Genomic DNA, 27,011 nt, shown 5'->3' on the forward strand with positions numbered 1-27,011 from the left:
CAAACTGTACAAATTTATACATATGAACAATTAATACACATAATGAATATACACTGCATTTATAAGACAAGGGGGGAGCCCTGCAGGAGAGCCCTATGAACCTAAGGGACTCTTCCTGAGGGGACTTAAGGATGGTACAGGATAGGTCCTATACCGGGACACCACAAAGCTTAATGTTAATTATAGAAACAATTATATAACAACTCTATTATTTTATGGTTAAAAATACACACTGCACACCTTGTTAATTGTAGGACACGTACATGCTGGCGTACCCACTATATTTGAAAATGTTGTGTAAAAAATAGAATAAGGCACAAAATAATTGTGTAAGATTTTTACAGACTACGTAAATAACCCATATGTGGCACTAAAATTTTCCATAAAAAAAAAAATAAAAAATCCATAGTAATGCAGCTTCATGCACATTTTGGGGTGGGTAATGTACCGAGCCGCTTTTTTTTTGTGTGGCTTCACTATTGTTTATGTGCCTGTTGGTGCTGCGCTGCCTTCCTTCCTGATGTAAACTCCTTCCTCAGCGCGGTGACGCATGTCTCCACCCACCAACGTCACAAAATGTGGTCTCAAAATTAAACAAAAAAGCCCCCAGGGTACGGATATTCATGGTGCGGCATAGTATGTTTTTAATACTTTTTTAATTTCAGAGGAGGGTGGATGGGATGTTGCGGGATAGTTGGAGTGCAGCTATTTAGTGCCAGGGAGGCCAGTCAGGGTGTCACCTGATGCAGTACACCCCCTCCCAGTCACTCTCTAGTAACACTAATGGTAATAAAGGGTAGATAAAGAACTTCGGCTATTAACATAAGGGAAAACTTTTCTATTTTAAAAAAAGGCTTTTGCAAGTGGGTTTCCCAGGTTTTGCTTCCGTGCGATTTATTTTTCAAAGTCGTGCGACTTTTTGATAAATAGGTCACACATAAGCAAAAGTAAGTTAAAAAACAATTGTCATATAAAAGCCGTACGTTTGAAAAGAATGATAAATCTCCTTCAAAAAGTTTTTTCTGGAACTTCGTTTCTCGGCACAGACGTCTCTACCATGATATCCGTCTTCCAGAGCTGCCAAGGAGGCTTCCAATAACAATACTCCAGATCACAAAAATTCTGGAGACGGCTTCAGCAGCAGCGGAGGAGCAAGATGAGACACACAACTCGTGTTGCTTTTGGCTCCAAAGAAATGGAATCTGCATTAAGTGCAAGTTCCCACTTCAAAGGTTAGGACCATTCCCATATAATCTTACACTAAGAGCTATTCTCATACCGGCCCCACTGCATCTGTACAGCACAGTGTTTCCCAACCAGGGTGTCTCCACCTGTTACATAACTACAACTCCCAGCATGCCCTTTGGCTGTGCATGCTGGGAGTTGTAGTTATGAAACAGTAGGAGGCACACAGGCCTCACCTCCTGCTGCCAGTCATTTCCTGCCCCCAACAGTAAGCTTTCCCCGCCGCTGCACACTACATGGTCGGTACCCGCTCTCGCCCTCCAGACTAGGGGCAGAACGGGTGCCGTCAGGACAGCCCAGAAGACGCAGTGATTCATCAGCCGGTCTCAGCCGACCAATCACCATGATCGTGAGGTGGCACCAGTGCCACCTCACTCCTGCTGGGCAATTGTGATTGGTGCTGTCTCGGACATTCGGTATTCGGTACATTCGGGTAAATCTTTTTATTCTTTTTTGGACTTTTTTAGCGATCCTAAAAAATTATGGAGATTTTATAAAAATTTCGTAGGGTACCATAAAAAAATAATAATAAAAAAGATACAGAAGTGATGGAAAAAATTGTATCTAACGAAATGTATCTATTTTTATTGTGAAATGTTTATAAATTTTTAAACAGGGATCAATTTATGTGAGCGGGTAAAGCACTAAAAATGTAGCCGACAATAATAAAAATGTATTGTGTGCGTGTTTTTCATTTTTTTTAAAACATTTTTTAGGTAGTACTACTACTCCCAGCATGGAACACACTGTTCCATGATGGTAGTAGTAGTTACCTGTACTAATTGACAGATCGCCGGGGTCCCTTGCGATCCTCTTGTATAGATGCGGCGGCAGCTCTTCTATGGTCCCCTGCACTCACGTATATATACACATATTCATATTTCCCGCAGAGCTGTGATTGGCCAGATGGTTCCAGCCAATCACAGCTCTCTGTGAGAAATAGGAATATGTGTATATATACGGCCGTGCAGGGGACCATAGGAGCGCGGCCGCCGCATCCATACATTATACAGGAGCATCACAGCGGGTGTCAGGAGTGATACCCGCAGTGATCTTTCCTTTACTACAAGTACTACTACTCCCAACAATGGAGTACACTCTGCTCCATGCTGGGAGCTGTAGTACCTGCATTAATCGACAGATCGCAGCAGGTGTCAGAAGTTACACTCGCTGCGATATGTCTATTAATGCAGGTACTACAGCTCCCAGCATGGAGCAGAGTGTGCTCCATGTTGGGAGTATTAGTACCAGCAGTAAGGGACAGATCCCAGCGGGTGTCACTCCTCCTGACACCCGCTGCTATCGCCCTTATGTGAATGTCGGGATCAGCTGTTCTCAGGGCTACAGAGCCGGGAGAACAGCTGACGCTGAGCCGTAGGTATACAACGTATATCTACTGCCCAGCAAGAACTTAAAGTGAACCTGCAATGTGTATACAGTATACACATTGCTGGCTCACTTAACCCCTTGCTGAGCTGTGCGTTATGCGCAAGCCCAGCAAGGGAAGAGTTAACTTACACTGCTGGACAGTGTAGGTTAACCCTTTGGGCAGTATACACTATATACAGCTATCTATAGATAGCTGTATATAGTGTATACAGAAGATGAAGTCCGCTTTCCTCCCTCGAGTATCAGGCAGGTCCGTGTAGCTCCGCCCCCAGTGATGATGTCATTAGGGGGCGGAGCTACAGAAGGGAACAAGGCTAGTTAATCTGAAGCTCTGTTCACATTGTCCGTTTTGTATAATGTGAACAGACCCTTCTGGCAGTGTCTACCCAGACAGAGAGACTCCAGCTGTTGCTAAACTACAACTCCCAGCATGCCCAGACAGCCAAAGGCTGTCTGGGCATGCTGGGAGTTGTAGTTTTGCACCAATTGGTGGCTCCCTGTTTTGGTAGACATTGCATCATGGGTGCTCTCCCCAGCGGACAGCGCCAAAAATGTCATAACCAATTTTTTGTGTTTTTTTCTTCTCGTTTCAGATCCATGTATGCAGAGGATTACTGCAGATTCAATGGATTATGGCGGATTACTTTTTTTATTTTAATAAAATGGTTAACGAGGGCTGTGGGGGAGTGTTTTTTTAAATAAAATAATTTTTCCAATGTGTGTTTTTTATTTAATTGAATTTTCAGGCTTAGTAGTGAAAGCCGGTCTTATTGACTGAATCCATTACTAAGCCAGGGCTTAGTGCTAGCTCCAAAAACTGCTAGTGCTAACCCCCAATTATTACCCCGGTACCCACCGCCACAGGGGTGCCGGGAAGAGCTGGTACCAACAGGCCCGGAGCGTCAAAAAATGGCGCTCCTGGGCCTAGGCAGCAACAGGCTGGCGTTATTTAGGCTGGTGAGGGAGAGTAACAATGGTCCTCGCCCACCCTGGTAACGTCAGGCTGTTGCTGTTTGGTTGGTATTGTGCTGAGAATGCAAATACGGGGAACCCTCTACGTTTTTTTTTATTTTTTTTATTTAAATAAAATAAAAAACATATAGGGTTCCCCGTATTTTCATTCTCAGCACAATACCAACCAAACAGCAACAGCCTGATGTTACCAGGGTGGGCGAGGACCATTGTTACTGGCCCTCCCCAGCCTAAATAATGCCAGCCTGTTACCGCCTAGGAACAGGAGCACCATTTTTGACACTCCGGGCCTTTTGGTACTGGCTCTTCCCGACATCCCTGTGGCGGTGGGTACCGGGGTAATAATTGGGGGTTAGCTCTAGCTGTTTTTGGGGCTAGCACTAAGCCCTGTCTTAGTAATGGAGTCAGTCAATAAGACCGGCTTCCACTACTAAGCCTGAAAATTCAATAAAGAAAAACACAAGACATTGGAAAAATTATTTTATTTAAAAAACACTCCCCCCACAGCCCTCGTTAACCATTTTATTAAAAGAAAAAAATAATAATCCGCCGTAATCCATCAAATCCGCAGTAATCCTCTGTATACACGCATCTGAAACGAGAAGAAAGGAAAACAACACAAAAAATTGGTTATGACATTTTTGGCGCTGTCCGCTGGGGAGAGCACCCATGATGCAATGTCTACCCAAACAGGGAGCCACCAATTGGTGCAAAACTACAACTCCCAGCATTCCCAGACAGCCTTTGGCTATCTGGGCATGCTGGGAGTTGTAGTTTAGCAACAGCTGGAGTCTCCCTGTCTGGGTAGACACTGCCAGAAGGGTCTGTTAACATTATGCAAAACGGACAATTTGAACAGAGCTTCAGATTAACTAGCCTTGTTCCCTTCTGTAGCTCCGCCCTCTAATGACGTCATCACTAGGGGGTGGAGCTACACGGACCTGCCCGGTACTCGAGGGAAGTAAGCGGACTTCGTCTTCTGTATACACTACATACATGTGGTAGCCCTTGGGGGGTGTATGGTAGGGATGGTATAATGTTGGTATATGAGGGGTTAATATTAACCCAGCCACTCGTGACGCCAGGGTGAGGGGTGGTATGCTGAATCCATGTTCCGGCCTATCACCGCCCTTCCCAGAAACGATAGGTGCAATGAAATGACTGAAGGTCCACAAGCAGATTTACCTTGAACTTGAATAACTTTACTGCAGTGCTTGCAATATCCAATGCGTAGTAACAGTCTCATATAACAGTTCTTAGGTTGCTTAGCGACTGGCAGAAGTTGCGGACCTTGCATTAAACTTGTAGTTTCTGAATTTAGGGAGTGATGTGCAGATCCGTCCGGATTTAGGGGAAATATTGGGTCCGGTGATACTGCAGAGTGCTTAGGGGATGACACACTCTATAATTTAGATCATTCAGCCGTTGCCGCAAGGCTCAGGCCTAACTCACTGCGATATAGGTCTTCTATCTAGAGATAGCTGTATATAGTGTATAACGCCCAAAGGGTTAACCTACACTGTCCAGCAGTGTAAGTTAAATCTTCCCTTGCTGGGCTTGCACATAGCGCACAGCTCAGCAAGGGGTTAAGTGAGCCAGCAATGTGTATACTGTATACACATTGCAGGCTCACTGTAAGTTCTTGCTGGGCAGTAGATATACGATGTATACCTACGGCTCAGCGTCAGCTGTTCTCCCGGCTATGTAGCCCTGAGAACAGCTGATCCCGACATTCACATCAGGAGGATCGCAGCGGGTGTCAGGAGAAGTGACATCCCTGGGATCTGTTCCTTACTGCAGGTACTAATACTCCCAACATGGAGCACACTCTTCTCCATGCTGGGAGCTGTAGTACCTGCATTAATAGACATATCGCAGCAGAGTGTAACTTCTGACACCCACTGCGATCTGTCTATTAATGCAGGTACTACAGCTCCCAGCATGAGGCAGAGTGTGCTCCACGTTGGGAGTAATAGTACTTGTAGTAAAGGAAAGATCACTGCAGGTATCACTCCTGACACCCGCTGTGATGCTCCTGTATAATGTATGGATGCGGCGGCCGCGCTCCTATGGTCCTCTGCACGGCCGTATATATACACATATTCCTATTTCTCACAGAGAGCTGTGATTGGCTGGAACCATCTGGCCAATCACAGCTCTGCGGGAAATATGAATATGTGTATATATACGTGAGTGCAGGGGACCATAGAAGAGCGGCCACCGCATCTATACCTTATACAAGAGGATTGCAAGGGACCCCTGCGATCTGTCAATTAGTACAGGTAACTACTACTCCCATCATGGAAGAGTGTGTTCCATGCTGGGAGTAGTAGTACTACCTAAAAAATGTTTTTTAGAAAAGTGAAAAACACGCACACACTACATTTTTATTATTGTCGGCTACATTTTTAGTGCTTTACCCGCTCACATAAATTGATCCCTGTTTAAAAATGAATAAACATTTCATAATAAAAAAGATACATTTCGTTAGATACAATTTTTTCCATCACTACTGTATCTATTTTATTATGATTTTTTTTATGGTACCCTACGAAATTTTAATAAAAAAGGTATCTCCATAATTTTTTAGGATCGCTAAAGTCCAAAAAAAGAATAAAAAGATTTACCGAATGTACCCGAATACCGAATGGATCCGAAAAATCAAATTGCATCTTTATCCTTTTTATTATCTTTGTTATCAGAATGAATTCTTTACGTCATTTAGGGATAACGAATGCATTCGTTATTTACAGCTATTCGTATTATCGTGGCTATTCGGGAATGTTCAAAATATGTTTTCGTGCATTCGGATCGGTCCGAATGCCCGAAAACGGTAAAATTCGGTAAATTAGACATTCGTGCTGAACTGAATTGCACATGTCTAGAAGTTACACTGTACCAGGACATTGCGCCCACGACCTCCCGGCGCTCATGACCACAGGTATTGACTCTATTACTATCTCCGATCACGCTCCTGTACATCTTTCTTTGTCTCTGTCCCCTTTCCCCTCCAATTCTTGGCGCTGGAGATTGAATGAAGGCATCCTTTCTAATCAGACTGCTCTAGCTGACATTACGCAACAGTTATCCTTATACTTTGATTTAAACTCTAAGTCGGGAACGGCCTTCATGCGAGGGATATTCATTTCCTGGGGTTCCAAACTGAAGAAAGAGAGGCAGCGCAAGATCACTGACATTCTGTCTGAAATCTCCACCCTGGTGAGGATACACAAGTGTACCGGGGCGATAGCGATTCAGGAGACACTTAAATCCCTATTCACCACCCTTAATACTCTCCTCACCGAAAAATCAGCGGAGGCCTACCTCCACCACAGGCACCGTATTTATGCACACGGGGACAAGGGAGGTAAGCTCATGTCCATACTTATAAAGAAGGCGAGAACAAAACAACACATTCATGCAGTGAGAGATGAGAGAGGCCACCGGTATACAGACACGCCCTCCATTGCTAAAGCTTTCCAGACGTTTTACACCTCTCTGTATAATTTATCAGAGGGAGAGTCCCCGGACTCTGCTTCCGGACGTAGAGAGGCGACGAAAAGATTTCTGACATCACTAAACCTCCCTACTTTAGACGAACACATGCAGAGAGAACTCATGCTACCTATTACCCCAGAAGAAGTGCAGAGAGTGGTCTCTTTTTTCCCACCGGGGAAGAGTCTGGGCCCGGACGGTCTTCCACTGGAATACTACCGTAAATTTGCGGACGTTCTGATCCCCCACCTCACCTCTGTTTGCGAGGCTTTATTCCGTGGGTCTCCTCTCCCTAAACAGTCCCTTGAAGCACATGTCACTCTCATTCACAAGGAAGGCAAGAACCCAGAAGACTGTGGGAGCTACAGACCAATATCACTTCTGAACTTAGACCTCAAAATCTGGGCTAAACTGCTCTCCTTGAGAATCAAGAGTCATCTTCCCCACTTAGTAGACGTGGACCAGTCGGGATTTGTACCAGGTAGGGAGGGTCGCACGAACACATTGAGACTGCTAACTGCGATCCAACATGCTCACATGAAAAGACTGCCCCTTGTCCTTCTTGGCATTGACGGCATTTGATAGGGTCAATTGGGAGTATATGAAGGAGACGCTACACTGCTTCGGATTTCCCCTGCAGTTTATAACAGCTCTTATGTCCCTTTACACACAACCGTATGCTTCGTTGATGGTCAACGATGACATATCCCCCCGTTCTGGATCACAAACGGGACCAGGCAGGGATGCCCCCTGTCCCCAACCATTTTTATACTAACAATGGAAACGCTTTTACAGAGAGTTCGACAGTTGACCAGTATCTCAGGATACAAAACCCAGAGGGGAGAGCTTAAAGCACTAGCCTTCGCAGATGATTTACTATTTCTCTTAAGTGACCCTGCACACGGACTGCCTAGTTTATTAGACCTGTTCGGAGAATTTGGCTCGCTGTCGTACTTTAAAGTAAATGTTTCTATGTCGGAATTATTAAACATTACTCTATCTGCAGCTAAGATTAGGGAGATCGGCTCCCTGTCCCCTTTCCCCTGGGCCAAATCGTCACTCACGTATCTAGGGGTTAAAATACCTAGCTCGCTCACAAGCATTTTTCAACTTAACTTCAAACCCCTACTAGCAGAGATTAAAGAGACATTGGCTGGATATGATCTTCCCCTGATCCTATGGATGGGTAGGAAAAACCTGGGTAGGAAAAACTCAGATGTTAATAAGTGCAGGTCAATGTTTTGATGCCAGATCTGTACTGTTATCTATACTATGATGGAGAAGGCGCTGCTGCGACAGCGACCCCCTCGCCTACCTTTGTTCCTTATCTCTTTGTATTGTGCGTTAATGACTTTAAAATAAAATAAAAACTTGTTTGAAAAAAAAAAAGTCTGATGTGTAAGTGAAAAAAAATGTTTACACTACAATGCTGTTTTCCCCCCAAATTTTACATTTTTGCAAGGGGTAATAGGAGAAAATGACCCCCAAAATTTGTAAGCCCATTTCTTCTGAGTGTGGAAATATCCCATGTGTGGATGTCAAGTGCTCTGCTGGTGAACTACAATGCTCAGAAGAGAAGGAGCGCCATTGAGCTTTTGGAGAGATAATTTGTTTGGAGTAGTAGTCAGGGGCCATGTGCATTTACAAAGCCCCCGTGGTGCCAGAACAATGGACCCCACACATGTGACCCCATTTTGGAAACTACATCCCTCACAGAATTTTATAAGGAGTGCAGTGAGTATTTACACCCCACTGGTGTTTGACAGGTCTTTGGAACAGTGGGCTGTGCAAATTAAAAATTACATTTTTCATTTTCAAGGACCACTGTTCCAAAAATCTGTCAGACACATGTGGGGTGTAAATGCTCACTGTACCCCTTATTACATTATGTGAGGGGTGTAGTTTCCCAAATGGGGTCACATGTGTGGGGCGGGGTCCATTGTTCTGGCACTATGGGGGCTTTGTAAACACACGTAGCCTTCAATTCCGGACAAAATTTATCTTCAAAAGCCCAATGGTGCTCCTCTCTTCTGAGCATTGTAGTTCGCCCGCAGAGCACTTTCCATCCACATATGGGGTATGTTCTTACTCAGAAGAAATGGGGTTACAAATTTTGGGGGGCTTTTTTCCTATTTTCTGTTTTTTTTACTTTTTTATTTTCCTATCCAACTTTAATGAAAAATTCTTCAAACACCTGTGGGGTGTTAAGGCTCACGATACCACTTGTTACATTCCTTGAGGGGTGTAGTTTCCAAAATGGGGTCATATGTGGGTATTTTTTTTTTTGCGTTTATGTCAGAACCGCTGTAAGATCAGCCACCCTTGTGAAAATCACCAATTTAGACCTTAAATGTACATAGTGCACTCTCCCTCCTGAGCGTTGTGGTGCGTCCGCAGAGCATTTTACGCCCACCTATGGGGTATTTCCGTGCTCAGGAGAAATTGCGTTACAAATTTTAGGGGTATTTTTTTCCTTTTACTGCTTGTGAAAATAAAAAGTATGGGGCAACACCAGCATGTTAGTGTAAACATTTTTATTTTTTTACACAGGCTGGTGCAGCCCCATACTTTTCCTTTTCATAAGGGGTAAAAGGAGAAAAAGCCCCCCAAAATATGTAGTACAATTTCTCCCGATTATGGAAATACCCCATGTGTGGCCCTAAACTGTTTCCTTGAAATATGACAGGGCTCCGAAGTGAGAGAGCGCCATGCGCATTTGAGGACTAAATTAGGGATTGCATAGGGGTGGACATAGGGGTATTCTATCCCAGTGATTCCCAAACAGGGTGCCTCCAGCTGTTGCTAAACTCCCAGCATGCCTGGACAGTCAGTGGCTCTCTGGAAATGCTGGGAGTTGTTGTTTTGCAACAGCTGGAGGCTCCATTTTGGAAACACTGCCGTAAGATACGTTTTTCATTTTTATTGGGGGGGAACAGTGTAAGGGGGTGTATATATAGTGTTTTACCCTTTATTATGTGTTAGTGTAGTATTTTTAGGGGACATTCGCACTGGCGGATTACAGCGAGTTTCCCGCTAGGAGTTTGCGCTGTGGCGAAAAATTTGCCGCAGCTCAAACTTGAAACATAAACCCCACTGTAAACTCGCCCGTGTGAATTTTCCCTGTATGTTCACATGGGAGGGCAAACCTCCATCTGTTTCAAAACTACAACTCCCAGCATGTACTAACGGACCGTGCATGCTGGGAGTTGTACTTTTGCAATAGCTGGAGGCACACTGGTTGGAAAACCTTCAGTTAAGTTCTGTTACCTAACTCAGCACTTTCTAACCAGTGTGCCTCCAGCTGTTGCAAAACTACAATTCCCAGCATGTACTGATCGCCGAAGGTCATGCTGGGAGATGTAGTTATGCAACAGCCGGAGGTACGCAACTACAACTCCCAGCATGCCAAGACAGCTGTTTGCTATTTGGGCATTCTGGGATTTGTAGTTGTGCAAAAGCTGGAGGGTCACAGGTTGGAGATCACTGTGCATTGATCTCCAAACTGTGGGCCTCCAGATGTTGCAAAACTACAAATCCCAGCATGCCCAGACTGCAAACTGCTTTGTGGGCATTCTAGGAGTTGTAGTTTTGCAACATCTGGAGGGCTACAGTTTAGAGACCACTGTATATTGGTCTCAGACTGTAGACCTCCAGATGTTGCTAGGCAACTCACCGGCTTTCGTAGGATCCAGGGAGCCGCATCGCCGTCCTCCTCTTCTGCCGCCGATCACCCCTGCCGATCGCCGCCTGCTGCCGCCGCCGGTTAGTGATTGGGCTTCGGTGCCGGACCCTGTCGGTTTCCCCGTTCTGCCCAGCCTACTGTGGGTGGGTAGAAAGGGGAAACTGAAAGTTAACCCCCCTGCCCCCGATCTGCAATTGGTTGTCGCTTCTTGATGACCATTAGCAGGGATAGGAGGGGTGGCACCCCTGCCACCTCACTCCAATCCCTTCAGGGGGATCGTGGGTTTCTTTGACAACCGCGATCCCCTTTATATACCAGTCACCATAGACCTGTATGACCATAGGTGTGCGCAGCCTATTGCATTAGGGTGTGCATCCTAAAGTACAAACTCACGCCGCACGCATGCGTGTATATATATATATATATATATATATATATATATACATACATACATATACATACACACACACACACATACAAACACACAAATACACTCTTGCTTGCATGCACACATACATAAACAGAGAAGACACCACTAGATAAATCCATTGTCCCCGTAGTCATCCAGATACAGATACCAAACATGCAAGAAAGTCCAAGACCACAGCACCAAAATTGGAAAAAAAGAGCTATTATTTATTGGTTCCTCAAAAAAACTTTTGGGGAACTAATAAACTACAGTTCTTTTGCACGTATCAGTTTATAATTTTTGGTGCTGTGGTCTTGGACTTTGTTGCAAACCTGTATACCATATAAGTAATTGTATCCAGGATCATATAAAGGTAGATACCAGCTGTACACAGGATCTGTATACCATATAGGGGATTATAGTTACATCTAGGGACTCACAGGTAACATAATTTCTGATCAGCGATGTCCTCTTTCCTTTTCTTGTGTATCTGGATCAGATTGACATGTCAACTTCTTCCAGGTAAAAACCATCTCTTTAGCATCTGCAGGAAAAACATGTTAGACTCTGCATTTTTCCAGTGCAATGCCCTCTCATAATAAGGAATAGTAGGTACCCCATTAAGTAGGCCTTTCCCCCACCATAGACCCCCTCATTAGATAAATACGTCTGAAAGTAGGTAGGTTGTTAGCTATCTAGATAGGTAGGTAGGCAGGTAAGTAGGTAGCTAGCTACATGGGTAGGTTGCAACTATGTCGGTAGCTAGGTATGTTCATAGCTAGGTTGGTTGTTAGCTAGATAGCTTGTTAAGTGTCTAGGTAGATTGTTAGCTAGCTAAGTAGATAGCCATACAGGTAGGTAGTTAGGTTGCTAGGTAAATAGCTAGGTAGGTAGCAAGGTTGGTTATTAGCAACATAGGTGGGTAGCTAGCTAGGTAGCCAGGTAGGCAATTAGCTAGGTAGGTTGTTAGCTAGCTAGGTAGCCATGTAGTTAGGTTGCTAGGTAGATAGATAGCTAGGTAGGTAGCCAAGTAGTTAGGTAGATGGATAGTTAGGTAGGTAGATATTCAGGTTGCTAGATAGCCAGGTAGATAGTCAGGTAGCCAGCTTGCTATGTAGGTAGCCAGGTAGTTAGATAGCCAGGGAAGTAGGAAACCAGGTAGGTAGGTTGTTAGCTAGATTGGCAGGTAGGAATTAACACTTTTCAGGTTAAAATGATGGGTTTCCCAGTACATTAATAATATAGACACTGATTTGAATAGGGACCTTCCATACAATTAAATATACCTTTTATTATGTTCCAATAAAATATCGACTTACACTACAAAATATACAGGCTGCCACCGATCACCTATGGATTAGGACACATTTATCTTATTGCACTTGAGTATAAGTAGTCTCTCAGGATAAACTCCATATAAAGGGCAAAAACAGTGTATAAAAACACACAAAATATACACACAATTAATTATATATGCGTGACATCACAGGATACACATATGCAGGGGATATTTTCTCCTATTCTGACCCCTATTTTTTATTTCTCCTTATATGTCCTGTATGAGGGGCATTTTTTTGCGCCCCGATCTGTGATTTTTAACGGTTCCATTTTTGTTTCGATGGGACCTTTTGATTGCTTTCTTTTGTCTTTTTGATTAAATTCTGGAGTTGCAGTTAGTTACTAACTACAACTCCCAGCATGCCTTGATACAGCCTGTGGCTCAGCAGCATGTTGGACTATATAGTAGAATATAGTATGGATCAGTGTTTCCCAACCAGAGGTGCCTCCAGCTGTTGCAAAACTGTAACTCCCAGCATGCCCGGACAGCCAACAGCTGTCCAGGCATGCTGGGAGTTGTAGTTTTGCAACAGCTGGAGGCACTCTGGTTGGGAAACACTGGTATAGTATATGGTGCAACATTCTGGTAGTTGGTGGATTGGTTATATAAATACCGGCCAGGTGGCACCCTACTTTAGACTCCTCTGCCCCCTGCCCCTCTGTCCCCTCCTCCTGTACATTTGCTCCTTCCCAGCCCCCTCTGCCACCACTTCTTCGCACTGTTCTGTGACTGTCCCTCCACAGACCCCCTCCTTCACAATCTTTTGATCCCTGACCCCAACAACCCCCCCCCCCCCCACCGCCCTTTTAACCTTTCCGGGCTGCAGATGACATTGGGCGGGCTGTAGATCACGTTGGGCGGCTCCTGGTCACGCCTGGCTGCTGCCTTCTGCAGTGGTTTAAGCTCCGAGCTTCCGTCCTGCTCGGAGCAGCCGGGGCAGGGGGGCGTGCCTGCACACGGAAGTGTGCTACTCCTAAAGTAGCAGTGTCCCCGGCCCGGCCTAAGGAACTTGGGACCGGAGGACCTGCCCTGAGTGGGGTCCCTTTCTGCGTGCCAGAGTGGCCCCACTGTTTTACAAATATATTTAAAAAATGGAGGAAGATTTTAAAAAAAGCCGGAGCAGCTGACATCCGGGGCCCAGGCCCCGAATAAAATGACCTAGTGACGCCCCTGAGCCTGGGCTTGATTAGGGTGTGCCCAGGGACACCCGGCACACCCCGTGCGCACGCCTATGTGTATGACCCGGAATCGGCGCAAATCGCCGGTGTAAATACACCGGCGATTTGCAGCGATCGCCGACATGTTGCACGGGATGCCTGCTGAATGATTTCGGCTGGGATCCCGGTCCGGTCCCCGCCCAGCGTGTGGTGGGGATCGGAATTCCCAGGGGCGTATGGATACGCCCTGGGTCCTTAACGATCAAAAACCCAGGGCGTATCCATATGCCCTGGGTCCTTAAGGGGTTAAGGGGTTAATAAAAGTAATAGTAATAATAATAATAATTATACTGTTTCTACCATATCCACTTATCCAGAGATTTTATGCTAGAGATATATTGTCATCCTCCATTCATGGGAATCCACCTCTCCCCTTCTACAGATCTCTGATTCCTTAATCATCCAATAGGGGGGCTTGTTTCCCACTTATGTACAAAAAAATTTCTAGGTGGACAATATCTTCTGTCTCCATTACAAGCTGTATGTCCAATATGGGAAATGTGCCTTGAATTATGCAGCTCCTCGCTCACTTGTTAATGTATCAAGTGACCCAGAGCCCACCACGTGGAGGTGGCTGCATTTCGGGCTCCTCCCCACCCCCACCCCCAACCATATGCAGACCTTGTGTGACCCAATCAGCATCTTGTTAAATTGGTTCACATTGATCGTCAATGGCCTTTGCTGTAATACTTCTTAGCTTTGTATGTAGGAAGTAAAATGGCATCTTGAATGTGGTCATCATGCCGGTTACTGTCCATTTGGCCATGGCCCATGCTCCAACCCACACATTGGATACATAATTGGACCACTTCAGTTTGCTTTTAGCATATTGCCAAGTCCGCTGCAGCCAAGACACTTTGGGCTCCGAGGCATCTTCAGAGGTTGTTGGTAAATCCATCTGGTTATCCGCCATGGTGACTGTCACATGATCGCTGTGCCTGGATTCATGTGGGTCTGAATTGTCACCTAAAGCCATGTCAATAGCCACATCTGCTCGCTGACCACGGTGCTTAATCTTCTTCCCAGGTATTTTATGGATCTCATAATATGGTGGAGTGACCTTATAATGATATAGGTTAGTATACCGCCAAAGGAAACTCGTCACGTAATGTATGAGACACACGACAGGCACCGATAGAACTGGGATATCTGCAAAATAGCGACAGGATACAATATATTAGACCTATATTCATTCATTTATTTATGTATATATATATGTAAATTGATATATTCACACATATAATATATATGTATAAAAATTTATTATTTATATATTATTAATCAAATATTATTATTTCAGAGTAGTTTCCCATGTTTTCTTTTAGAAGGCAAAATACTTAAAACATTGATTCACAAACTAAAATCATTTATCTCACAGGAGTAAACCTTTTCCTAATTGCTGTAAGAGACTTAAAGGAGTACTCTGCCCCTAGACATCTTATCCCCTATACAAAGGATAGGGGATAAGATGTCTGATCGCAGGGGTCTCGCAGCTGGTACCCCAGCGATCTCTGTGCAGCACCCAGCATTCGTTCACAACACTGGGTGACAGGGTCATAATGTCACGGCCACGCCCCTCGTGACATCACGCCACACCCCCTCAATGCAGCCACCACACCCCCTCCCATAGACTTACATTGAGGGGGCGTGGCCCTGACATCACGACCCCGGGGGCAGCAGAGTACCCCATCAAAGCCACCCAGGATAGACTGTACAAGAGAACATCAGTAACTTTACTGCACTCTACTATATTAACTTTACACTAATACATTCATGTTAAATCCATTTATAAACTGAAATTTTGGAAGTTTTCATTATTCCTACCTCTTAGCTTCATGGTCACCGTCCTTACAGGATCCTTTTGCCTAAATAGACAAAATTCTCTTCAATTTGCAAAATAAGCGCAGGTCTAGTAGGAGAACGTGTTCACCCGCCGAACCGAGGAAATAAGTGTTAGGGATTGGATTCTACCCTGGAGAAAGTCTCTTTGATGTGTGATGTCACAGCAGATGACATCACGTGTATGTGTATCCATTGTAATGGCTGTACTGTACTTTACTTACACTATGTACAGTTATATACTGGGGGTTTACAAAGGATTTGAAGATTACAGCTTTAACCCCTTCAGGGTCACAGCCCTTTTTGGTCTTGAGGACACAGGAAATTTTCATTTTTACCTTAACATTTTTTCCTCCTCCCCTTCTTAGAGCCATAAATCTTAAAATGTTCAACCTAAAGACCAAAACCTACTAATTTTGGTGCAAAAAGTTACAAGTGTAACAACTCCATAGATGATCTGTCTGGTCAGATTGGTGTAATTGGGGTAGATATAAATCTAATAAGAGAAGACATGAAAAAAAGGGGGTGGGCATGCCCAGAGGGGGTTGTGATGGTTTCCTTTTCTTTTTTATTTATTTTTTTATTTCTCCTCTGCTTTCTTTATTCTTTCCCAATGGTTAGGATGCATAGGCGTTGCTCTTTCCCATCCCCTCTGTTGTGTTGCAGAATAAGGTAAACAAAATTAAGATTCTCGCATGGAACGTTGGGGGATTAGGGGACAATGTTAAGAGGATGGCAGTAATGAGGGTAGTAAGAAACCACCTCCCGTGTGTGGTGGGCTTGCTCGAGACACACCTTACGGGGGACACGGTGCACCTCCTGGGAAGAAATTGGTGGGGTAATAGCTACCACTCCTTTTTCTCTTCTCACTCAAGGGGAGTTTCGGTTCTCTTTCATAGGCGTATAAAATGGGAGCTGTTTGGGAAGAGGGTGGATGAGTATGGGCGATTCATCTTTTTACATGGCAATATGGATGGTTTGATTTGTGTTCTAGCATTTGTTTATGTCCCTCCTCCTTTCTCCTCAGATATTTTGATTAAGCTTTTGGATTTTTGTGTAGGGAAGGACTGTCCTATGTTCCTGCAGGGAGATATAAACTGTGTAAGCTCAGAGGAAATGGATAGACTTCGTATGCAGGGAGCAGTTAGAAGTACGGGGGTGTCCCCATTGGCTAAAATCTGCACAGAGTTCGGATGGAAGGATATTTGGAGGATGCAAAATCCGGAAGCTAGAAAGTATTCTTGCTGGAATAAAACCAGCCGAACTCTGTCCAGAATAGATACATGTATTGGTAATCCCCAAAGCTGGGATAAAATAAGCCAGATTCCTTATCTCACTCGCTGCCTGTCTGACCACGCAGCGATAGAGATAAATATTATTACGGGAGGGTTGCCCTGGGAGGGTTTGTTAAAAATTAACGCACACTGGTTTACACTTATAGATAATGGAGGGATATTAAAGAGTCTTGTAGAGTACTTTAGGAACAACTGGGGGACAGCGAGTGACCAGATGGTATGGGAAGCGGGGAAGGCGTTCCTCAGGAGAGAGTTAATAAGAGCAATTAAAAGAAAGAAGCGGGAGTTTAGGAGTAGGGAGGAAGAGCTGAGGAAGAATTGTTTGAAGACAGAAGAACAACAAGTACAGAACCCCACGGAGGAAGGTAAAAGTAAGTGGCAGGAGTGCCAGGATGCCCTGGACGGCTATCTGTTAAGTAAAAGTAAGAGCAAGTCCCTTTTCCAGGGACACCAGAGACTGGTAGAGGCGGGTACCTCAAATAAGTTTCTGATGTCACTGGTGAGGTAGCAGAGAGCCTCTCCAGGGCCTCAGAGAATTATAGGGAGGGAAGGTAAGGAATGTGTGGGAAGGAAAGAGGTTCTTAGAAAATTTGGAGAATATTACAAGGAATTATATACATCAGAAATAGAGAAAGAAAGTAAAGAAATAAAAAAGTACCTACAAGTAATAGGGCTCCCTCAAATCCCGAGTGAAGTTAGGGAGGAAATGGAGAATTCAGTAAGTGTGGGGGAATTAGAACATGCTCTTAAAAAAACACGGGGTAATACCACCCCTGGGAGTGATGGCCTCCCTTTTGAGGTATACAGAAGATACAGTAGCTGCCTGTTACCAGCATTAGCCTGAGTTTTGTCCTCTAGTGGGAAGGGATTAGGGTTGCCACTTTCTATGAGGGAATCCATTATAATCCTATTGTTGAATGAAGGGAAGAGTGAGGAGGAGATGGGCTCGTATAGGCATAAAATTTATCAGTGCGTTTTTGTTTTTTTGTAACACAATTTTGTATGCATTTTTTTGAGCAAATAAAAAAGGAGAAGAAAAAAAAAGTTATAATAAGTAAAACAAAATCAAACCTTAATAAGCTGGGTATCAATTTAATTGTATGGATCTACAGAAAAAATATAAGGTGTAATTTTTACCGAAAACTGCACTGTGTACAACCGTAAGCCCCTAAAAAAAATTTCAAAATGGCGTTTGTTTTTTTCAATTTTGCCCCACAAATATTTTTTTTCTAGCTTCGCCGTAGATTTTGTGGTGAAATTATTGATGTAATTACAAAGTACAATGTGTGGTGCAAAAAAAACAGCCCTTATAGGAGTCTGTGTTATGATTTTAGGAAGGTGAGGAGGAAAAAACTAGCGCAAAAATGAAAACCTGTGGTCCTGAAAGGGTTAAAAAAAATATATATTTTTTTCATTGTCACTGCACCTGCACTCACATTTAACCCATGGACATGTTTTATTCATATGGTTATGCTTGTACTGGCACTTAATCTGTGATTTGCTGTTTTTATCGGTACCACATTTGCGTATATGTGATTTTTGATGCCTTTTTTTTTATTAACTTTTTTATTTTTTTTCCGGGATGTGATCACAAATCAGCATTGGACTTTGTTATTTTTACGTTTTATGCCGTTCACTGTATGGAATCATTAATGTTATATTTTATCATTCGGACTATTCTTGACATTGCTATACCAAATATGTTGATTTATTTTATTTTTTTTACAAATTTGTATTTGTAAAATGGGAAAAGAGGGGGAATTAATTTTTTTTATTGGAGGAGGTAATTATTCCCATTATTAAACTGTAACAGTTAATAGCTATCTTTTGATTTTTAACCTGTTGGGGACAAAGGGCGTATGCATACGCCCTTGCATCCTGGTACTTAAGGACGAAGGGCGTATCCATACGCCCGTGGGAATTTCGGTCCCCGCCGCGGGCCGGGTGTGGACCGGACCGGGGTGACTGCTGATATCTATCAGCAGGCACCCCGTGCAAATGCCCTTGGGGGGTCATTAGACCCCCCCATGTCGGCGATCAGCGCAAATCTCAAGTGAATTCACACTTGCGATTTGCGCCGATTCCTGGTCATCACAGGTCTATGGTGACCCGAAATAGAAGGGGGATCGCGGTTGTCTAAGAAGGGATAGGAGTGAGGTGGCAGGGGTGCCACCCCTCCTATCCCTGCTATTGGTGGTCTAGACGTGACCACCAATAGCAGATCGGGGTGGAGGGATTTACTTTCGTTTTCTTCGTCCTGCCCACCCACAATAGGCGGGGCAGGACGGGGAAACAACGGGACCAAACGCCGAAGGTTCACTTACCCCTCTGGAGGCTGCGGGCGATGGTGATCGGCAGGCGGCGACGGAGATCGGCGCGGGCGGTGGGCGGCAGAATAAGACGGCTCCCTGGATCCTACAGAAGCCGGTAAGTTGCCTAGCAACATCTGGATGGCTACAGTCTGAGACTCTAGCCCTCCAGATGTTGCAAAACTACAACTCCCAGCATGCCCAGACAGCTGTTTGCTGTTTGGGCATGCTGGAATATGTAGTTTTGCAACAGCTGGAGGGCTGCAGTTTGAGACCACTATATAGTGGTCTCTAAACTGTATCCCTCCAGATCTTGCTAAACTACAACTCCTAGCATGCTCAAACAGCTCTTTGCTGTCTGGGCATGCTGGGATTTGTAGTTTTGCAACATCTGGAGGGTCACAGTTTGGAAATCACTGTGCAGTGGTCTATAAACTGTAGCCCTCCAGATGTTGCAAAACTGCAAATCCCAGCATGCTCAAACAGCAAACAGCTGTCTCACCATGTTGGGAATTGTAGTTGCGTAACCTCCAGCTGGTGCATAACTACATCTCCCAGCATGCCCTTCGGCGATTAGTACATGCTGGGAGTTGTAGTTTTGCAACAGCTGGAGGAACACTGGTTGGAAAATACTGTTTAACAGAACCTAACTGAAGGTTTTCCAACCAGTGTGCCTCCAGCTGTTGCAAAACTACAACTCCCAGCATGCATGGTATGTCAGTACATGCTGGGAGTTGTAGTTTTGCAACAGCTGGAGGCACACTGGTTGGAAAATACTGTTAGGTAACATAGCCTAACTGAAGGTTTTTAACCAGTGTGCCTCCAGCTGTTGCAAAAGTACAACTCCCAGCATGCACGGTATGTCAGTACATGCTGGGAGTTGTAGTTTTGCAACAGCTGGAGGCACACTGGTTGGAAAATACTGTTAGGTAACATAGCCTAACTGAAGGTTTTCCAACCAGTGTGCCTCCAGCTGTTGCAAAAGTACAACTCCCAGCATGCACTGTCAGTGCATGCTAGGAGTTGTGGTTTTGAAACAGCTGGAGGTTTGTCCCCCCATGTGAACGTACAGGGTACATTCACACGGGCAGGTTTGCAGTAAGTTTACTGCTTCAAGTTTGGTCTGCGGCAAATTTTTCGCCGCAGCTGAAACTCCTAGCGGGAAACTCACCGTAACACGCCAGTGTGAATGTACCCTAAAAACACTACACTACACTACCACATAATAAAGAAAAACAATACATATACACCCCCTTACACTGTCCCCCCCCCAATAAAAATGAAAATCGTATTGTACGGCAGTGTTTCCAAAACGGAGCCTCCAGCTGTTGCAAAACAACAACTCCCAGCATTTCCGGACAGCCACTGACTGTCCACGCATGGTAGGAGTTAAGCAACAGCTGGAGGCACCCTTTTTGGGAATCACTGGCATAGAATACCCCTATGTCCACCCCTATGCAATTCCTAATTTATTCCTCAAATGCGCATGGCGCTCTCTCACTTCAGATCCCTGTCGTATTTCAAGGAAACAGTTTAGGGCCACATATGGGGTATTTCCGTAATTGGGAGAAATTGCACTACAAATTTTGGGGGGCTTTTTCTCCTTTTACCCCTTATGAAAAGGAAAAGTTGGGGGTTACACCAGCCTGTTAGTGTAAAAAAAAAAAAATGTTTACACTAACATGCTGGTGTTGCCCCATACTTTTTATTTTCACAAGCAGTAAAAGGAAAAAAAGCCCCCCAAAATTAGTAAAGCAATTTCTCCTGAGTGCGGAAGTATCCCAGATGTGGGCGTAAAACGCTCTGCGGATGCACAACAAGGCTCAGGAGTGAGAGCACACCATGTACATTTGAGGCCTAAATTGGTGATTTGCACAGGGGTGGCTGATTTTACAGTGGTTCTGACATAAATGCAAAAACCTAAATACCCACATATGACCCCATTTTGGAAACTACACCCTCCACGGAACGTAACAAGGGGTATAGTGAGCCTGAACACCCCACAGGTGTTTGACGAATTTTCATTAAATTTGGATGGGAAAATGAAAAAAAAAAATGTTTTCACTAAAATGCTGGTGTTACCCTAAATTTTTCATTTTCACAAGGGAAAATAGGAAAAAAGCCCCCCAAAATTCCTAACCCCATTTCCTCTGAGTAAGAACATACCTCAAATGTGGATGTAAAGTGCTCGGCAGGCGCACTACAATGCTCAGAAGAGAAGGAGCGCCATTGGGATTTTGAAGAGAAAATGTGTCCGGATTTGAAGGCCACATGAGTTTTTACAAAGCCCCCATAGTGCCAGAACAATGGACCCCCCCCCCACATGTGACCTCATTTTGGAAACTACACCCCTCGTGTAATGTAATAAGGGGTACAGTGAGCATTTACGCCCCACATTTGTCTGACAGATTTTTGGAACAGTGGTCCGTGAAAATGAAAAATTGTATTTTTCATTTTCACAGTCCACTGTTCCAAAGATCTGTCAAATGCCAGTGGGGTGTAAATACTCACTGCATCCCTTATTACATTCTGTGAGGGGTGTAGTTTCCAAAATGGGGTCACATGTGGGGGGTCCATTGTTCTGGCACCACAGGGGGCTTTGTAAACGCACATGGCCCTTGACTACCATCCCAAATGAATTCTCTTTCCAAAAGCTCAATGGCGCTCCTCCTCTTCTGAGCATTGTATTTCGCATGCAGAGCATTTTACGTCCTAACATGGGGTATTTCCATACTCAGAAGAGATGGGGTTACAAATTTTGGGGGGCATTCTCTCCCATAACCCTTTGTAAAAATTGTAAATTTGGGGAAGAAACAGCACTTTAGTGGAAAAATTTACACATCTGATTTTAACGAAAAGTCGTCAAACACCTGCGTGGTGTTAAGGCTCACTGGACCCCTTGTTACGTGCCTTGAGGGGTGTAGTTTCCAAAATGGTGTGCCATGTGGGGTTTTCTGCTGGTGTTCTGGCACCATAGGGCCTTCCTAAATGTGACATGCCCCCCAAAAACCATTTCAGCAAAATTCACTCTCCAAAATGCCATTGTTGCTCCTTCCTTCTGAGCCCTCTACTGCACCCGCCGAACACTTGACACACACATATGAGGTATTTCCTTACTCGAGAGAAATTGAGTTACAAATTTTTGGAGGCTTTTTCTCCTATTACCAATTGTAAAAAAAACTGGGTCTACAAGAACATGCTAGTGTAAAAAATTAAGATTTTGAATTTTCTCCTTCACTTTGCTGCTATTCCTGTGAAACACCTAAAGGGTTAACAAACTTACTGAATGTCATTTTGGATACTTTGAGGGGTGCAGTTTTTATAATTGGGTCATTTGTGGGGTATTTCTAATAGGAAGGCCGTTCAAATCCACTTCAAACCTGAACTGGTCCCTGAAAAATTCCGATTTTGAAAATTTTGTGAAAAATGTGAAAATTGCTGCTGAACTTTGAAGCCCTCTGATGTCTTCCAAAAGTAAAAATATGTCAAACTTATGATGCAAATATAAAGTAGACATATTGTATTTGTGAATCAATGTATAATTTATTTGGAATGTCTATTTTCCTTACAAGCAGAGAGCTTCAAAGTTTTAAAATTGCAACATTTTCAAATTTTTCATCAAATTTTTGAATTTTTCACCAAGAAATGATGCAAATATCGACAAAAATTTACCACTACCATAAAGTAGAATATGTCATGAAAAAACAGTCTCAAAATCAAATTTATAAGTAAAAGCATCCCAGAGTAATTAATGCTTAAAGTGACAGTGGTCAGATTTGCAAATAATGCTCCCTTTTTTAGGGTTATAATGGGCTCCTTCCCCAAGGGGTTAATACTGATCAGTAATATCGACAATCTACTTCTCTGGTCTCAAGATCTCTGGACCGAGCGCACTACAATGCTCAGAAGAGGAGGAGCGCCATTGAGCTTTTGGAGAGAGAATTTGTTTGGAATGGAAGTCAGGGGCCATGTGCGTTTACAAAGCCCCCCGTGGTGCCAGAACAGTGGACCCCCCACATGTAACCCCATTTTGGAAACTACACCCCTCACAGAATTTAATAAGGGGTGCAGTGAGTATTTACACCCCACTGATGTTTCACAGGTCTTTGGAACAGTGAGCTGTGCAAATGAAAAATTGCATTTTTCATTTTCACGGACCACTGTTCCAAAAATCTGTCAGACACCTGTGGAGCGTAAATGCTCACTGCACCCCTTATTACAATATGTGAGGGGTGTAGATTCCAAATTGGGGTTACATGTGGGGTTACACTTTACATCCACATATGGGGTATGTTCTTACTCAGAAGTAATGGGGTTACAAATTTTTGGGGGCATTTTTTTCCTATTTTCCCTTGTGAAATGAAAAATTTAGGGTAACGCCATCATTTTAGTCAAAAAATGTTTGTTTTTTCATTTTCCCATCCAACTTTAATGAAAATTCTTGGTTGTTAAGGCTCACTATACCCCTTATGTTCCGTGCGGGTTGTAGTTTCCAAAATGGGGTCACATGTAGGTATTTATTTTTTTGTGATTATGTCAGAACCGCTGTAAAATCAGCCACCCCTGTGCAAATCACCAATTTAGGCCTCAAATGGTCATGGTGCGCTCTCATTCCTGAGCATTGTTGTGCGTCCACAGAGCATTTTACACCCCACATATGGGGTATTTCCGTGCTTTTCCTTTTACCACTTGTGAAAATAAAAAGTATGGGGCAACACCAGCATGTTTATTTTTTTATACTACCAGGCTGGTGTAACCCCCAACTTTTCCTTTTCATAAGGGGTAAAAGGAGAAAAAGCCCCCCAAAATTTGTAGTGCAATTTCTCCCAAGTACGGAAATACCCCATACGTGGACCTAAACTGTTTCCTTGAAATACAATAGGGCTCCAAAGTGAGAGAGCACCATGTGCATTTGAGGAATTAATTAGGGATTGCATAGGGGTGGACATAGGGGTATTCTACACCAGTGATTCCCAAACAGGGTACCTCCAGCTGTTAATAAACTCCCAGCATGCCTGGACAGTCAATGCTGGGAGTTGTTGTTTTGCAACAGCTGAAGGCTCCGTTTTGGAAACACTGCTGTACGATATATTTTTCATTTTTTTTGTTTATTGGGGGGGGGGGGGGCAGTGTAAGGGGGTGTATATGTAGTGTTTTACCCTTTATTATGTGTTAGTGTAGTGTAGTGTTTGTAGGGTACATTCACACTGGTGGGCGTTTATGGTGAGTTTCCCCGCTAGGAGTTTGCGCTGCGGCGAAAAATTTGCCGCAGCTCAAACTTGAAGCGGAAAACTCACTGTAAACTCGCCCGTGTGAATGTACCCTGCATTCTGGGCGTTGTACTTTTGCAACAGCTGGAGGCACACTGGTTGGAAAACCTTCAGTTAGGTTCTGTTCCCTAACTCAGTATATTCCAACCAGTATGCCTCCAGCTGTTGAAAAACTACAACTCCCAGCATGTACTGATCGCCAAAGGGCATGCTGGGAGATGTAGTTATGCAACAGCTGGAGGTACGCAACTACAACTCCCAGCATGCCGAGACAGCTGTTTGCTGTTTGGGCATGCTGGGATTTGCAGTTTTGCAACATCTATAGGGCCACAGTTTAGAGACCACTGCACAGTGATCTCCAAACTGTGGCCCTCCAGATGTTGCTAGGCAACTCACTAGCTTCCGTAGGATCCAGAGAGCCACATCGCCATCCTCTTCTGCCGCCGATCGCCACCCGCAGCTGCCGCTGACAGGTGAGTGTACTTCGGTGCCGGTCCCTGCCGGTTTCCCCGTTCTGCCCTGCCTATTGTGGGTGGGCAGAACGGGGAAACCGAAAGTTAACCCCCCCCCCCCCCTCGCCCCAATCTGCTATTGGTCGTTGTTTCTTGATGACCAATACCAGGGATAGGAGGGATAGGAGGGGTGGCACCTCTTCCCTTCAGGGTGATCGTGGGTGTCTTGGACAACCGCGATCCCCCTTATATTCCAGGTCACCATAGACCCCCCTGGGCATTTGCACGGGATGCCTGCTGAATGATTTCAGCAGGCATCCCGATCCCCGCACGGTGGGGCCTGGAATTCCCAAGGGGCGTATGGATATGCCCTGGGTCCTTAATGATCAGAAACCGAGGGCATATCCATACGCCCTGGGTCCTTAAGGGGTCAAAGGGGTTAAAAATAAATAATTAATTTTTTATGGTCACTGAACTTTTAACCCCTGGACATGTTGTATTCATATAGTAATTGCTTGTATGGGCACTGTTAATCATGGAATATTGTGTGAGATGCTCCGCCAGAATTTTCCATGAAAATTTGGTTCCAAACTCAGCATATTTGACGCAAAAAAAAAAGGGTAGCGAAAATGAACTCTCGTATTTTAACCCCTTAAGGACTGAGCCCTTTTTCACCTTAAAGGGGTACTCCGCCCCTAGACATCTTATCCCCTATCCAAAGGATGGTGGAAAAGATGTCAGATCGCTGGGGTCCCACTGCTGGGGACCCCCGGGATCTTCGCTGCGGCACCACGCTATCATTACTGCACAGAGCGAGTTCGCTCTGCGAGTAATGACGGTCAATACAGGAGCTGGAACATCATGATGTCACGGCTCCGCCCCTTCTGACGTCACGGCTCCACCCCCTTTGTGATGTCACGGCCCGTCCCCTCAATACAAATCGATGGGAGGGGGCGTGGCGGTTGTCATGCCCCCTGCCATAGACTTGCGTTAAGAGGGCAGGTCGAGATGTCACAAGGGGCGGAGCCATGACGTCACGCTGCTCCGTCCCCTATATTGCCCGTCATTACACAGAGAGCGAATTCGCTCTGTGCATTAATGATAGCGTGGTGCCGCAGTGGCGATCCCGGGGGTTCCCAGCAGTGGGACCCCGGCGATCTGACATCTTATCCCCTATCCTTTGGATAGGGGATAAGATGTCTATGGGCGGAGTACCCCTTTAAGGACTCAGCCCTTTTTTGCAATTCTGACCACTGTCACTTTAAGCATTAATAACTCTAAGATGCTTTTACCAATTATTCTGATTCCAAGACTGTTTTTTCGTGACATATTCAACTTTAACACAGTGGTAAATTTTCATCGTTACTTGCATCCTTTCTTGGTGAAAAATCCCCAAATTTCATTCAAATTTTGAAAATTTAGCATTTTTCTAACTTTGAAACTCTCCGCTTTTAAGGAAAATGGATATTGCAAATAAATTATATATTGATTCACATATACAGTATGTCTACTTTATATTTGCATCATGAAGTTGACATGTTTTTACTTTTGGAAGACATCAAAGAGCTTCAAAGTTCAGCAGCAATTTTCACATTTTCCACAAAAATTTTCAAAATCTGAATTTTTCAGGGACCAGTTCAGTATTGAAGTGCGTTTGAGGAGTCTTCTTATTAGATATACCCCATAAATGCCCCCCTTATAAAAACTACACCCCCCCCCCCCCCCCCAAAGTTTCAGTTTCACAGGAATAGCAGCAAGGTAAAGGAGTAAATCTTAATTTTTACACTTGCATGTTCTTGTAGACCCAGTTTTTGAAATTTTACTAGGGGTAAAAGGAGAAAAAGCCCCCCAAAATTTGTAACCCAATTTCTCTCGAGTAAGGAAATACATCATATGTGGATGTCAAGTGCTCTGTGGGTGCACTACAAGGCTCAGAAGGGAAGGAGCGACAATGGGATTTTGGAGAGTGTTTGTGAAATGGTTTTTAAGGGGTATGTCACATTTAGGAAGCCCCTATGGTGCCAAAATATCAGAACCCCCCCCCCCCACATGGCATACTATTTTGGAAACTACACTCCCCAAGGAATGTAACAAGGGG

Source organism: Hyla sarda, chromosome 2, assembly GCF_029499605.1.
Source record: "Hyla sarda isolate aHylSar1 chromosome 2, aHylSar1.hap1, whole genome shotgun sequence".
Taxonomy (NCBI): Eukaryota; Metazoa; Chordata; class Amphibia; order Anura; family Hylidae; genus Hyla; species Hyla sarda.